The 15,076-nt window shown below is 51.9% G+C and overlaps 1 protein-coding gene across 11 annotated transcripts in view; it reads right to left on the minus strand.

Annotated features, from left to right (window-relative positions):
• Nucleotides 1–12,167, minus strand: part of DAG1 (dystroglycan 1) — a 79,425-nt gene extending 67,258 nt beyond the window's left edge. Inside the window, exons 1-3 of one of the 11 annotated variants that reach the window (XM_070049795.1) lie at nt 12,017–12,158; nt 2,313–2,369; nt 1,026–1,202 (exon numbers count right to left, since the gene is read on the minus strand). The gene's annotated coding sequence lies outside the window, so the exon portion shown is untranslated. 11 annotated transcript variants of the gene reach the window in all.
• Nucleotides 12,168–15,076: the final 2,909 nt, after the last annotated feature.

A 15,076-nucleotide genomic window follows, 5' to 3' on the forward strand; every position in this document is an offset into this window, starting at 1 on the left:
GGGATCTACAACACTGCTTATCAAAACCTAACAAAACAAGGGTAGACCTGAGGGAAAACAAAACCTAAGTACCATCCTTGAGAACACTCCTGAGCACACAGCAGCAAGTGAGGCAGAGACAGCTGGCTGGGCTCTCAGCCCCTCAGCACCCAGAACCACCGCAGACCGGACACAAAGGCCACATCAGGCCCGACACTGAAGCGGAGGGCTGTGCCTGAAGGCACGGCCTACAATGGGCCCCATTCTCCCTGAAGTCCTTGGCAGGATGGAAGAGGGAGGCCAGGACATTCCTCCACCCCCTCACACCAGAGGGAAAGGGCACAGGCAGCCCGGGGCACCAGAGGCCTGCGCAGGAAGAAAGCAGAAGCAGCTGTCTCCCTCTCCAGCTGTTAGAATCTAAAGGGAAATCCACCAACCTGAGGTGCCATCAGATTAAATCAGGTGGACCAGAAAGCCTTCACAGAAGACCTCTCTGGCTGGCCGCGTCCAACAGAGGGAAAAGCAGCTCAGGGCTGCAAGGAGACAGGGGACCCCCTGGGCCTGTCAGCTCAGGACCAGCAATGCACGCACAAGAATCAACTTCTCTTGCTAAGAATACCTTCCCTATGCCCAGAAATCTAGTCTCTTTCTAAATTCCTTTTGAAACCTGGGCGGGAGAGAGGGGACATCTTCAGAATGGCGAATGGAGTGTTTAGGTCCCATATAAGGACCCTCTGACAAAATACGGTGATTTCTTCCAGGTAAGCAGAGCAACAGCTATCTGCCTAAACTCAGAGCTGGAGAGAGCGAGACAGGAATCCTACTGTTATCTATTTGTGACTTTGATACATTCTATTTTTAGATTTTTAATAAAGAGCTTCTCTTCTAGTCTCCTCCTACCAAATTTCTCCACTCCAGCAATTCAATCTTTCCAACACTGCTCAAGTCTAAAAATAAAAGATACTTTTTCAATCATACCTCACAAAAGCAGAATTGCCTTACTTTCCCCAAAACTCAGAATTTACCCCTTCTCAGGAACTACTCACCAGGCTGGACTCCATTATGCAGCACTCCTATGAGAACGCTTCCTGAGAGCAGGGGACCTCCCAGCCCAAGCAGGGCATGCACAGGGCATCACAGTGATGAGATGCAAATTTCATGGACACATTCCACAGTGAAACTGGGACCCAGAAATGGATGGTGTCCCAGGTTCTGATTAATAGCTAAATAAAAAGGAAATGCCATTTGGAATGCTATTTGGAATTCCATTATTGACTACATCATTTTTCTTGGCAAAGATTGGCCAGAGAATCAACTCAGCACCAGAAAACCACCAAGCTAATTAAGCTTTTTATTAAAAATTCATTTATTTACTTGACTGAGTGACAGACAGATCTTCCTCCATTCACTGGTTCACTCCCCAAGAGGCCACAACTGCCAGAGCCAGTACAGGCCAAAACCAGGAGCTGGGAACGCCATCTGGGTCTCCCACATAGGCAGCAGGACCCAAGCACTTGGTCCACCTTCCACTGCTTTCCCAGGCACGTCAGCAGGGAAAAGATCTGAAATGGAGCAGCCAGAACTGGAGCCAACATTCCAATATGTTGCTGGCATCACAAGTGGCAGCTTACCCCGCTGGGCCACAAGGCCAGCCCTAGTTAATGCATTTATGACAACCCAGGAAGAACTGGTCCACTCCTGCCATAGACAGCCGTGGGAATCTTCTTAAGCAATCCCTGGTCAACCTTGGGATGCTGGAGAGGAAAAGCCCAAAAGAGAAAACGGAATACTTGCAAAATCAAATTCCACTGTTCTGTTTCTACACGCATACCTCATTTAGTAGAAAGAGCCCTGTAACAGGAGCTTCTTGTTTGTAGATTCCCATACTCAGGTACAAAACATCCACAGAGATGAAGAACAAACGCCCAGAGAACCAACAGGGCCCTGCCCACCATATCCCTGGATACGACACACCCTGTCTTTGGCCCGCCTCCCCTACACTGAGGTACCCAGGACTGTGGCTGCACATGCCCCCCAGGGCACAGAACACTGAGACTCTACGGTATTGATGCAGCTGGACTGGAAATCCACGACTCTCTGGGAAGTGGTCCCGAGAGCTGGGTGGGAGAAATGCTTCTTTCACTGGGGGCACAACGGGTTTTCCCCTTCCTTCACACTTTTATCTTCCACATTTCTTACTTTAATTATACAGATTCCTGGACAGCGCTTTGTCCCTACAATTAGTGTTTGAACATTCTGTGGTTAATAGTCTTCCCCAGGACATGATTATTCCTCCACTTTCTTTTGGAGAAATCTGTTTTCAAGTACCTTACCTCTCCTTCTAGTGTTAGGCAGCCTTAAAAGCTTTATCTTCCTGAAAAGCAGAGGCCCTGGAGGAAAAGAAGGAAACAACACTGGTGAATGCCCACGAGTGAACCAGAAATATGCCACACCAACCAACTCGAAAGGAAGCAGGGAGCAGCACTCAGACTCTTGCCCACACCAATTCATCACCCTTCTTTATCAAAGATCTTATTAAGAAAATTAAATTTTCTTTTTTGACAGGCAGAGTGGACAGTGAGAGAGTGAGAGTGAGAGTGAGAGAGAGAGAGAGAGAGAGAGGTGTTCCTTTGCCATTGGTTCACCTTTCAATGGCCGCTACAGCTGGTGCGCAGCGGCCGGCGCACTGCACTGATCCGAAGCCAGGAGCCAGGTGCTTCTCCTAGTCTCCCATGGGGTGCAGGGCCCAAGCACTTGGGCCATCCTCCACTGCACTCCCTGGCCACAGCAGAGAGCTGGCCTGGAAGAGGGGCAACTGGGACAGAATCCAGCGCCCCAACCGGGACTAGAACACGGTGTGCCGGCACCACAAGGCGGAGGATTAGCCTATTGAGCCACGGTGCCGGCCAATATTTTCTGTATAGTCAACCCAAGACCAAAAATTACAAATAATTTCAAAGGTATAAAATTAATTCCAATTAATGGACTTCTGATCACAGGAAAAAATTAGTTTAAGAAGGTATAACTGAGAAGCAGTCTCAAACACTATTAAATGTACCCATTACAGGCAAGTTAGACATTTTTAATAGTTAGCTGATTATTCCCACTACAATCCTGCTTTCAAAATATAAATTCGTGGCCGGCGCCGCGGCTCACTAGGCTAATCCTCCGCCTAGCGGCGCCGGCACACCGGGTTCTAGTCCCGGTCGGGGCGCCGGATTCTGTCCCGGTTGCCCCTCTTCCAGGCCAGCCCTCTGCTGTGGCCCGGGAGTGCAGTGGAGGATGGCCCAGGTGCTTGGGCCCTGCACCCCATGGGAGACCAGGAAAAGCACCTGGCTCCTGGCTCCTGCCATCGGATCAGCGCGGTGCGCCGGCCGCAGCGCGCCGGCCGCGGCGGCCATTGGAGGGTGAACTAACGGCAAAGGAAGACCTTTCTCTCTGTCTCTCTCTCTCACTGTCCACTCTGCCTGTCAAAAAATAAAAAATAAAAAAAAATAAAAAAAAAATATAAATTCGTGGGGCAGGTGCTGTGGCATAGCAGGTAAAGCTGTCGTCTGCAGTGCCAGCATCCCATATGGGTGCTAGTTCAAGCCCCGGCTGCTCCACTTCCAATCCAGCTCCCTGCTATTGCACCTCGGAAAGCAGTGGAAGATGGCCCAAATCCTTGGGCCCCTGCACCCCCATGGGAGACCTGGAAGAAGCTCCTGGCTTCTTGCTTTGGATTGGTGCAGCTTCAGCCATTGCAGCCATCTGGGGAGTGAATCAGCAGACGGAAGACCTCTCTCTCTGACTCTCAAATAACTCTGCCCTTCAAATAAACAATAAATCTTATATATAATATTATCGTTATATTATATATAATATCTATTACATATATTATATATAATAATATATATATATAAGTTCTGTCACAATACTGCTGGAATTTCATTCAGACTTGCTTCACTTCAGCTAAGAGAACAGTACAGTTTCAACACTGACACCTTGGTTTATGATCTTGGACTCTGCATCGTACCTATCTTCCCATCCTGGACCCAGAGTAAGACGACTAAGCAAAAGCTTAGCTGTCAAACCCAAGCAAAAAGCAAAAAGAAAACCCTATTTATTAAGGCTAAATTAAGCCCTCTGGCTGGTGTAATTTTGTAAACTACTCCAAGTCTCTATTAATAGAAATTGCTATCTGAGCAGTATTACTGACTAATGATCAGAGTGAAGGGGACGGTCAAGAGGCAAAGCAGGTTATACGACTCCTGGGAAAACTACTTTAATACCCAAGGGCACACACACACAAAGATCTACTGTGAAGGAGCACATTAATCACCAGTTTACTCAAAACTGCCATCATGGCCGGCGCCCCGGCTCACTAGGCTAATCCTCTGCCTGCGACGCCAGTACCCCAGGTTCTAGTCCCTGTTGGGGCGCCGGGTACTAGTCTCGGTTGCCCCTCTTCCAGTCCAGCTCTCTGTGGCCTAGGAGAGCAGCGGAGGATGGCCCAAGTGCTTGGCCCCTGCACCCCATGGGAGACCGGGAGGAAGTACCCGGCTCCCGGCTTCGGATCGGCGCAGCGTCGGCCGTAGCGGCCATTAGAGGAGTGAACCAATGGAAGGAAGACTTTTCTCTCTGTCTCCCTCTCACTGTCTATAACTGTCTCTCTCTCTCTCTCTCACTGTCTAACTCTGCCTGGCAAAAAATTTAAAAAAAAAAAAAAAAACTTCACTCCTGGCCTGGAGTGTCAACTGCAGAAAAGCAGGGGGAGGGGCTTAAGAAGCACCAGCACAGGGCCAACATTGTGGTGCAGCAGGTAAAGCTGCTGTCTGTGATGCCGGCATCCCAGCAGCTCCATTCTGATCAGCTCCCTGCTAATGGCCTGGGAAATCAATGGAAGATGGCCCAAGTGCTTGGGTCCCAGTTACCAGTGTGGGAGACCCAGATGAAGCTCCTGGTTCCTGGCTTCAGCCTGGCCCAGTCCTGACTGTTGCAGCCATCTGGGGAGTGAAGCAACAGATGAAAGATTTCTATCTCTCCTTTTTTCTCCGTAACTCTTAAAAAAAAAAAAAAAGGCATCAGCACAGTAACACGGGCAAAGGCATAAAATGCTCTTAAGCCACTGCTGCCTGGGACATCCATATCTCTTACCAGAGTGTCAGTTCAACTCCTGGCTACTCGGCATTACCAACAGGAGCTTCCTGCTAATGTGCCTGGGAGGCAGAAGATGATGGCCCAAGTACTTGGGCCTCTGCCACCCACAGGCGAAACCAGAATGGAGTTACTGGCTCCTGGCTTCGACCTGGCCCAGCCCCAGCTGTTTCAGGCATTTGGAGAATGAACCAGCATAAGGAAGATTTCCCCTCTCCCCTGACCCCTCTGTGCCCTCTACCTTTCAAAAAAATTAAAAAAAAAAAAGGTTGAAAGGGAAGAAAACTAACTCCAAAAGAGGAAAAGAAATCCTGACTGGGGCCAGTGCTGAGGGCAGCAGGTGAAGCCACTGCTTGTGACATCAACATTACTTGTCAGAGTGCTGATTTCAGTCCTAGGCACTTCACTGCAGATCCAGGTTCCCGTTAATGCTCCTGGGGAGGCAGCAGAGGATGTCCCAAGTACTTGAACCATCAGCTATGTGGGAGATCGCGATGGAATTCTTGGTACCTGACTTCCACCTGATCCAGACCTGGCTGCTGCAGCTGTTTAGGGAGTCAACCAGTAGACGGGAGATTGTCTCTCTGCTTCTCCTTCCCTATTTCTCTGCCTTTCAAATAAATAAATCTTTAAAAAAGAAGGAAGGCGGGCATGCATTGTGGTGAAGCAAGTTAGCCCACCATCTACAGCACCAGCATCCCATATGAGTGCCAGTTCATGTCCTGGCTGCTCCACTTCCAATCCAGCTCCCTGCTAATGCACCTGGGAAAGCACTGGAAGATGACCCAAGTGCCCCTGAACCCACATGGAAAACCTGGAAGAAGCTCCTGGCTTTGGCCTGGCCCAGCCATTTGGGGAGTAAACCAACAGAGAGAAGACCTTTGTCTCTCCCTCTAATTCTCCCTGTCAAATAAATAAAAAGTGAATCTACAAAAGGGGTGGTGGTGCTGCTGCTGTGGTATAGTAGATTAAGCCTCCACCTGCACCACCAGCATCCTGTATGGGTGCCGCTTCCTGTCCCAGCTGTTCCACTTCTGATCCAGCTTGAGAAAGCAGTGGAAGACTGCATCTGCGTGGGAGACCCAGAAGAAGCTCCTGGCCCCTGGCTCCAGATCAGCCCAGCTCTGCCATTGTGGCCATTTGGGGAGTAAACCAGCAGATGGAAGACCTCTGTCTCTCCCTCTAACTCTGCATCTCAAATATATTTTTAAAAACATACCAAAAGGGGCCGGTGCTGTGATGCAGCAGCTTAAAGCCCTGGCCTGCAGTGCCAGCATCCCATACGGGCATCGGTTCTAGTCCCAGCTGCTCCTCTTCCAATTCAGCTCTCCGCTATGGCTTGGGATAGCAGAAGACGGCCCAAGTCCTTGGGCCCCTGCACCCACATGGGAGACCCGGAAGAAGCACCTGGCTCCTGGTTTCGGATCAGCGCACCTCCGGCTGTTGCAGCCATCTGGGGAGTGAACCAGCGGATGGAAGACCTCTCTCTCTGTCTCTACCTCTCTCTGTAACTATCTTTCAAATAAATAAAATAAATCTTAAAAAAAAAAAAAAACTACCAAAAAAAGAGAAAGAAAGGCAGTTACTGGGGGAAGGGGGAGCTCCCATCCACTGGTTCACTCCCCAAATGGCCTAACAGCGAAGGCTGGACCAAGGGTGAAGCCAGGAGCCTGGAACTCCATCTGGATCTCCCAGGTGGCAGAGGTCCAAGCCCCTGAGCCATCTTCTACTGCTTTCCCAGGCATATTAGCAAGGAGCTGGATTGGACATAGTGCAGCCAGGACGCAAATTGGTGCTCATCTGGGATGCCAGTGTTGCAGGCAGAAGCTTAATCTGCTGCACAACACAGGCCACAACAGGCTAATTTTTAAGTTGATAATTCTGTATGGTCCGCAAATGATGTTATAAATATCCAAATGGCCCTTGGCAGAAACAAGGTTCTCCATCCCATATGGTGTTTCTTATTTTCTCTCAGATACTCTGGGAGTCTGCAACCCCCGAGCAGCTACACTCTGCAACTGCTCAAGTCTAAATGATACACAAGGAAACCTGAATGTTGAACCAAACTTTTAATTACCACTTTCCTACACAGGCTAGGAAACACACACACACACACACTCTATAATTTCTGCCCATCCATGAAATGAGTCTGTCGCATTGTCCACTAAGCTAACTGTCTGCCTCTAATCAAGCGAAGTCAGGACGCAGGGCAGCACTCAGGACACAGCCTGGAGGGCCTGCATTCCACAGTGGAGGCTCAACCTCGCTAATGCGGGTACCCTGGAGAGCAGCAGTTCCAAATACTCAGATAGTTCAGATACTTAAGGTCTCTATCACCTAACATAATAGACCCAGAATGAGCTCTAGGTTCTGGCTTCAACATTTGGGAAGTTAACCAGCGGATGGAAGATCTCTTTCTCCTTACCTTTCATATAAATGCTTAAAAAAATTTTAAGGTAAAACCACATCACCCTCTATGATGATTCTAATTCTCCCAAATTAGAGCTGTTTTTCTTAATTTTTAAAGATTTATTTATTTATATGAAAGCGAAAAACAGAGAGGAAGAGGGATCTTCCACCTACTGGTTCATTCCCTAAATGGCCATATCGTCAAACCTAGGCAGACGCTCCATCTGGGTCTCCCATGTGGATGGCAGGGCCCAAGTAGTTGGGCCAGTCTGCCACCTTCCCAGGCACATTAACAGGAACCTGGACTGGAAGTGGAGCAGCCAGGACTTCGATCAGCACTCAGATATAGAATGCCAGCATCACAAACAGTGGCTTAACCCACTGTGCTACAATGTCAGCCCTTTTTAAATTTTATTTACTTTCATTTTATTTAAAAGGCAGAGACACACCGAGAGACGATCCATCTGTGTATGTGTGTGCCCATGCTTCTCGGCCTCTCAAATACATTATAAACAAAAATACTGCTCTCCGCTTTCTTACCCCTTCCTGCAGGAGCACAGACTCCACTCTACCCCACTGGGAGCTTCTAGGGGCTCCCCCGAGGCTCAGCTCAGCCTTCAGGTCAACCTTCTGTCCCCTTTCCCCAGGACACCTTACTCCAGCTCCAGCCTATCCACACCTTGGTCTTCCACACCTGGTCACCCAAGGACAGCCTGGTGACATCTTCCTGCCTATCTCAAAGACACGAGCTGTCCTCCCTTCCTGCAGCCTAGAAGGCCGCTCTTTGCTCCAGGTCTCTCGGCCTGACTTCATCTTCCCACCATCACTTAGCAGAAGGCACTTGCTGATAGCTGCATCACTTAAACACCTAACATTTTCAGAACTTACTTGTCTTGAGCCTTTTCTCCACCCCACAGTTGACCACTGTCCTTGTTCAGGTCCACTGTCTCCCTCAATGGACCCCATCACCGAATAACAAGCCTCTAGTTCGGCCCAGGCTGCACAATCACACAGGAGGCCTGCCTCTTGAAACCTGGAGTCAACCCCACAGCTGTGCTGAGACCTTCGAGGCTTCCTGCTGCTACACAAACTCCTTCATGCTGCACTGTGGCCCCAATCCAACCTTCCAGAACACCCCAAGAAAACTGCCCATTCTTCTCCTTCCCACCCTGAATCTGCTTACCTCTTTCCCTACCACACAGCTGTGACGTTCCTGTCACTGCCTCTTCACCACTCAAACCACTAGCCTCCCCCAACCGCCACTTTCGCAGGTTTCAAAGTAAGTAAATAAAAACATTAGCCCTTCTTGAAGGTTCAGTTCAAAAGCAGACCTCCCCTAAAGTTTGCCCACACTCCTTGGCGAGGACCCGAGCTCCTTGGATGACTTCAGCCCAGTCCCTAGAGCAAATAGCATAGGGACTAGGAAGACTCCAACAGGCCCTTGTTTCTGAGAATGGCCCTTACAGCATGTTCACAGTCTTTTTTGAGGTCCCTGACTTAGACTCGTAGGCCTGGTTTTCACCGAAGCACCCTCCAGGGACCATCACTATCAGTTTGATGCAACATAAACACAAATGGATAGCCCAACATAGGCTCCACGTCACGGTGCAGATTAAGCCGCCTCTGATGGCAACACCTCCTAAGAGTGCCACTTTGAGTCCCGGCAGTTCCACTTGGTATCCTGCTTCTGCTAATGTGCCTGTGAAGAAAGCAGAAGATGGCCCACGTACTTGAGCCCCTGCAACCACATGGGAAACCCGGATGAAGCTCCTGGCTCCTGCCCGGCCCACTCCTAGCTGCTACAGCCATTTGGAGAATGAGCCAGGGGATGGAAGATCTCTGTCTCTAACTCTGCCTTTCAAATAAATAAATCTTAGAAGAAAAAAACAGCCAAATATTCAAACTGAGTTCAAATGATCAGAGTTATTAACCTTGGGCACATTCCTTCTCCTGTGACTCAATTTCCTCAGCCAATAAAAAAGCTCTGATAACTACCAGTGATGAACAGAGAGCAGAAACAGACGGCCCCAGGCTGCAGTGACGCAGGTCCATGATGTCACTGACCTAGGAAGCAGGAGAGGTTGCAACAATGGTGAGGTGAAGGACTGAACATGTTCCCATCCTCCTCAACAAGGACGAACACACCTCTACTCTCACAGGTTTAGACACCTGCTATGCCCAAGAGGAAATGTAATGCCCCAGGTCAAGCAGGAGATAAGGTTTTTAATCAATCAAATGCCAGACTTCTCCTAAGCGTCACCTGCAGTCTAAGTAGCCTCCACCATTCTTAATGCTTAACAAGACACTAGCAGATCTCAGGGCCACTGCTTGTGGCAGCCAAGAGGTGCTTTACATCCTCGGTCTTCTGGGCCAGGCGTTCCTGAATGCAGGCCCCTCCCCCACCACGGCTGGACATTCCCTCTGAACTACCTTTTCAGCCCTCTCAGGAGGCCCCTCCTCCTTCCTCACCTCTCCTCAGTTGGTCAACTGGACTGCCAGAAGTCCTGGCCCTGGTCCCTCAGTGGCCACCACTTTCATCTTTCTAAGCACAGGTCTGGATTATGCCACTGCACTGATTAAAAGCATTCCGAGGCTCCTGCACCCTAAGTAGGAAGAACTCCTGAGCACAACAAGGCAGGCCTAGGCCTCCCACCTGCCAAGCTGGAAGACTCCCAGGTGCTATTTTGGGCAGTCCCATGCGGCGTGCTTCCCTGTGTCCTGGCCTTGATGTCCCTCAGCTAATTCCTGCTGGCCCTGAAAATCACAGCTCAGGAATTCCCTCTCTTCAGCCTGCCACGTGAGCACATTTAGTGAACAGTTGCTAGTAAGCATTGATTCTCTCTGACCCGTGGCCCCCAAACTGAGTTCCTTAAGGGCGGAACTAGACACTTACACAGGGGTCCCCAGGATCTACCACAGAATGTGTGCCAAGTAGAGAGGCCAAATATTTGTTTTTGCCAAATCAATTTTTTTTTTAAATAACAGCGAGGAGCTGTCCTCTGCCCTTCAACAGAAGCACTTATCAACAGAAGCGTTCGTGTTCCAACCAGGTGTTTGTTATCTACACGGTGCCGCTCACTCTGACCTTTACACAATTTCCCACAGGCCATGACCAGGCGCAAGCTATGCATCCAACTCCCCACTGAAACCAACTTCTCCAACAAACAGCTCCTCAGCCTCTTGCAAGCATGCATGCCAGGAGCGCTTTTTCCTTGACTGCAAAGTAAAAAAAAAAAAAAGTTCAATTCCACTTCTCCAATATTCCAACTACGGATTTTTATGCCTCCAAAATGTGGTAAGGTCGAACTCGTTTTTAGAACAGGAACATTACAAAATTATCATGTCTCTGAACACTAAACATAGCCCAACCTGATAAAATTATAACATCCCATCTACGCCAGACTTTTCAAAACATCTGGAAGTATATCCAAGTCTTTTATCAGGCCCTAAGTCCACAAACACGGAGCTTGACTTGCACGCCAAGAATCACTTCCACTCGCTTTTGTAGGGAACCAGCAGGTCGGACTTCTAAGTTTCGAACTCCAGGCTCTAAGACGCTGTCCCAGGCCCTAGCCTCAACCAGGCAAAACTCCTTCAAGATCATCACCATTAAAGCTAACCCAGAAGTAACTCAATTTACAACCGCAAAAGCTTCTCAAGAGACTAAAAAGGCATTAGAAATGAACGGCTGAGTTTGTTAAGGAAATTAACTTGGAATTTAAGGGCAGAAGGATTCTTCGTATTTTCTCTGGGGACATCTCCCGACATACTCGCGGGTGAACCTGATCTTGCCATTACCAAGTGAAAAGAGGCAAAGGTGCCAAGCAGCTTTCCAAACGAGCTCAAGCTGGGGAGGGGGACCCCCCAAGGCTCTGAGCCGTTCAGGCCGAGAGGCGGCGGCAATGCCCTTCCCTGCCTCCGGCAGGGGCTCGACGCCTCCCTCACAGTCGGGATCTGGCCCAATTGGGCCGCGACCCCCACTGTGAGCCCCGGCGGCGGCCCGCAGGCCGCACACACCCGCGGCAGACGCGCAGGCCCCGCGTTCCCGGGAGCGCGGGCCGGGCTAAGGCCTGGCCCATCTCCGCTGCACGCAGCCCGGGCCTCGCCGCCGAAACGCTCCGAGCTTTCGCTCACAGCCCCGAGAGCAGAGGGGCGGCTCCGCCGGGGCGGCGCCGCCTCCTCACCCGCAAGGACGTCCGCGGCCGCGTCCCCGCCCCGGGCCGAGCAGCGAGCAGCAGCAGGTGTTCCGCGGAAGGCTCGGCCAGCAGCAGAGATAGGGGCCGGAGCAGCCAGGCACAGCGGCGGGGGGCGTGCGGCGCACTCACCCAGCGCCGGCGGGCGGGCCCGGCAGGTGTTCGGTCCTCGCAGCCCCAGGACGCCGCCGCCACCGCCGCCGCCGCTCCCCCGGGACTCGGCGCGAAGCTGCCTCTGCTGCCGCCCCCGAGCCCAAGGAGCGCGAGCGCCGCGCCGCAGCCTCCGCGCGAGCACGTACCGGGCGGTGAGAGGGCGCCGAGCGCGAGGGCGGGGCGCGCGGCCGGAGCCTAGCAACCGCCTGACACGCGAGTGCCGCAGCCAATCCCGCGGCCAGCTCCGCGAGGCGCCGACTGGCCGTCCGCGCGCCGCCAGCTTCTGCCTGCGTCGGCCGCCCCGCAGCGCGCCGCACCCGCGCGCAGGCCCCGCCCACGCCCGGGCCTCTCTGCTCATTGGCCCGCCACTCCCCCGCCGGGCGGGCCACGCCTCATCGTGGAAGCCCCGCCCCCTCGGCCAGCCAGGTCCTTTCGGAGACACGCCCTGGCCAGTCCTGGTGCCCCGGAACTCTGAGAAGCGGGAAGGGGGAGGGGCGCCCCGCCTAACCTCAGGCCTTTGGGCCTCAAAACTAACCGGGGATGTTCAGGCGCCTGGACCAGCCCGGCCAAAGCTGGCCACCTATAGACTGTGCTCGGCCTCCCTAAATTCCCTCGAACGCACATCAGGGGGTGTTTATAAGCCGTGAAAACAATTAAAAGCGTTCTCTGAATTGCAAAGGATGAGAGCCTGGCTGCCTGGCCCGTACACAGATGGGGAAACTGAGGCCAGGGCCCAGAGGATCTAGCCCTTCTCCTATGGCCTCGCCAGAGTCCAGGAAGCACCACCTCAAGACCTTCCCTCATCCCCTCCCCCTGCCTGGAACGCCAGAATCCAGGGCCTCCTCAGGCGCCCAAAATAGCTCTGACCGCCAGAGGCACAGGTCACTCGCTCCCAGTGGCCTGCATTCTTTGGGTGGGGGTAAGAGAGTGTAAGAAGTGGGGCTTGCCGCTGGGGTCCCTCTTTCCTTCAAGGGCAAAATAGGGCAGGGTCCTTGCGCCCTCCTACCCCCATCCCAAAAGCCTCAAACCTGACAGTGGCTGGGGTCTGGGGACGGGATCTGCGGTGAGCTGTGCTCCCTTCCGGTCCCCACCCTCTGGCAGAATGGGTCCATTCACTCTCTGGCATGTGACCAGGCTGGAATTCTGAGCGCATTCTGAACCCAAAACTGCCACCCGCCAGGGGGTTGTTCCTGAATCCCAGACAGTTCTGGGGCTCTCCTGTTTCCACCTTCTCCTCAGGAGTGTCTGAGAGAGGCAAATTTCAGAGAAAACAGAAAATGCCCCACCTCCCAAACCCACATGCTTGTTTGCAACTGTCTATACTTAAGTGCAGGGGCTCCAGGCTTCATTCAGACACCAAAAAGGGAAGGAACTAAAAACCAGGGGAAAGGCCTCAAGTCATACCTTAGATGTTTAAACTAAAGGAATAGTGACTTCTCAAATCCAGCTGTAAAATCCTGCCGCTTGGAAAAGCAGCTAAGAATGCAGGCAGTCGTTTGGGTTCTTCCTTTACCCCTTCAGCTCAGTCTGCCGCTCACCTCAAACACAACAGGCACTGCTTTGCAGCCCCAGGTCCTGCTGGATATTTTCACGTCTGACTGTATAGTTACAGATCTGTCTTCCAAGACAAAAAACATCAGAGGGTACAGACCTCAAGAGGCACCTCCCAGGTACTGTCATCGGTGAAGAAGCAGAAGCCCGCTCTGTAGACCTCACTGTCCATCCACAGACAGATGCCAGACCATACACAACCCCAGTCTTTCTTTTTGACATTGGCCTTGGCAGATAAGGCCCCAAGTCCTGGCCTCCAGGGTCGCAGTGCCTAGTGCCTGAGTAGCCCTGGAGCTGATAAGAGAAGTGCTCTACCTAACTGGTGTCCCAGGGCGGGTGAGACTGGGAACCCAGAGAAGGAGACAGAGTTTGCTTGAAGTCCTCACAGTGAAGTCCTTTCCAGCCCCTGCAGGTTTCCTGGCTCAGTTGGAGGTGCCAAGGCCCCAGGCTGGCCCTGTGCTTCCCATCTCCCTCTCCTCCTGTCCTCCAGCTTTGGCAAATCCCACCAATGCTCCTTTCCCTCGGGCCAGAGCAGCCCTAAACTCTGGGCCTCATTGTGCTCTGTTTTCATCTTTGTCTGGAGTCAGAGTCCCCAAACCTTGTGTTCTTTCAGGTCCTGGAAGTCACAACACCTGGCTAACCAGATATGAACCAGCCTGGGCCTAACTCCACGTAGTTTTGAGAAGTGAAGTCTTTCCTCTCGCTAGGACCTGCATAACCCACTCTGGGAACCAGCACAAGGTCCTCACTGATTCACTCTTGGAAACCTAGTGGGGCCTAGGGCACCCTAGGCCAGGCCTGGTATTCACAGCGTGCTGGAGAACAAAACCAACAGTGACGTCCAGGGAATGTCTGGGAGCAGCTGCGCAAAAGGCACATGGAGTGTGGGCCTGAGGGAGACTGATCTAGATGCCAGTCCTCTCTCAGCTCTCCTGAGCCTTCAGCCCCCAGTGCTGCTGCCATTAAGGATCTGAGGTTGCAGGAAGACTACCTGATTAAGATGTGTCCCCTCCGCTGCAGTGTGAGCCCTTCGCATCAGAGACTAATTTGCTTGGCTCCACTGCTGTGCAACTATTACCTAATAGCCCCCACATCGTAGAGGCTCAACTTGTTTGAGAAGGAAGGAATTGTCTTGCCTCCTGTTTGATAGTCCTCCCCAAAGGTGTAAGCTCCGTGCAAGGTCCAAGGCAAATGCTCCACTGTTTGCTTGGGGGTAATATGATTTAAGTTAAGACCTTGTTTCTAGCTCCATCCAAATCCAGGAGACACTTAACGTGCACCAAACATTCCTCTGGTCCTAGAATTCCGGGGCTTTTCATTCTGACATGTTCCTGAGGAACAGTGCTGAACCTCAGACTCTCCCTGTGGGGGAGGAAGGCTCCTGCTGCTGATCCTTCCTCCAGGCCTGATCAAGATGAGCAGGGGCCAGTGCTGACCAAGGGTGGAGGCTCCTGACCCAAATACCAGGCCTGAAGACCTAACTGGGGTAATGGGCAGGGTCAGCCAAATCAGGGCCAGGGAGGGGTCCCTTTTGTCTGGATTTAATAGAAGGCAGATTGTCTTGCAGCTCTGCCAGAGATAAAGGGCTGGGGAGTTTATCTGGGAGGAACTGCAGTAGGCATGTTTGCTTGTCACAACTAGATTTTCCATGAGCC

The sequence above is a fragment of the Oryctolagus cuniculus genome, chromosome 10 (assembly GCF_964237555.1).
Source record: "Oryctolagus cuniculus chromosome 10, mOryCun1.1, whole genome shotgun sequence".
Lineage (NCBI taxonomy): Eukaryota > Metazoa > Chordata > Mammalia > Lagomorpha > Leporidae > Oryctolagus > Oryctolagus cuniculus.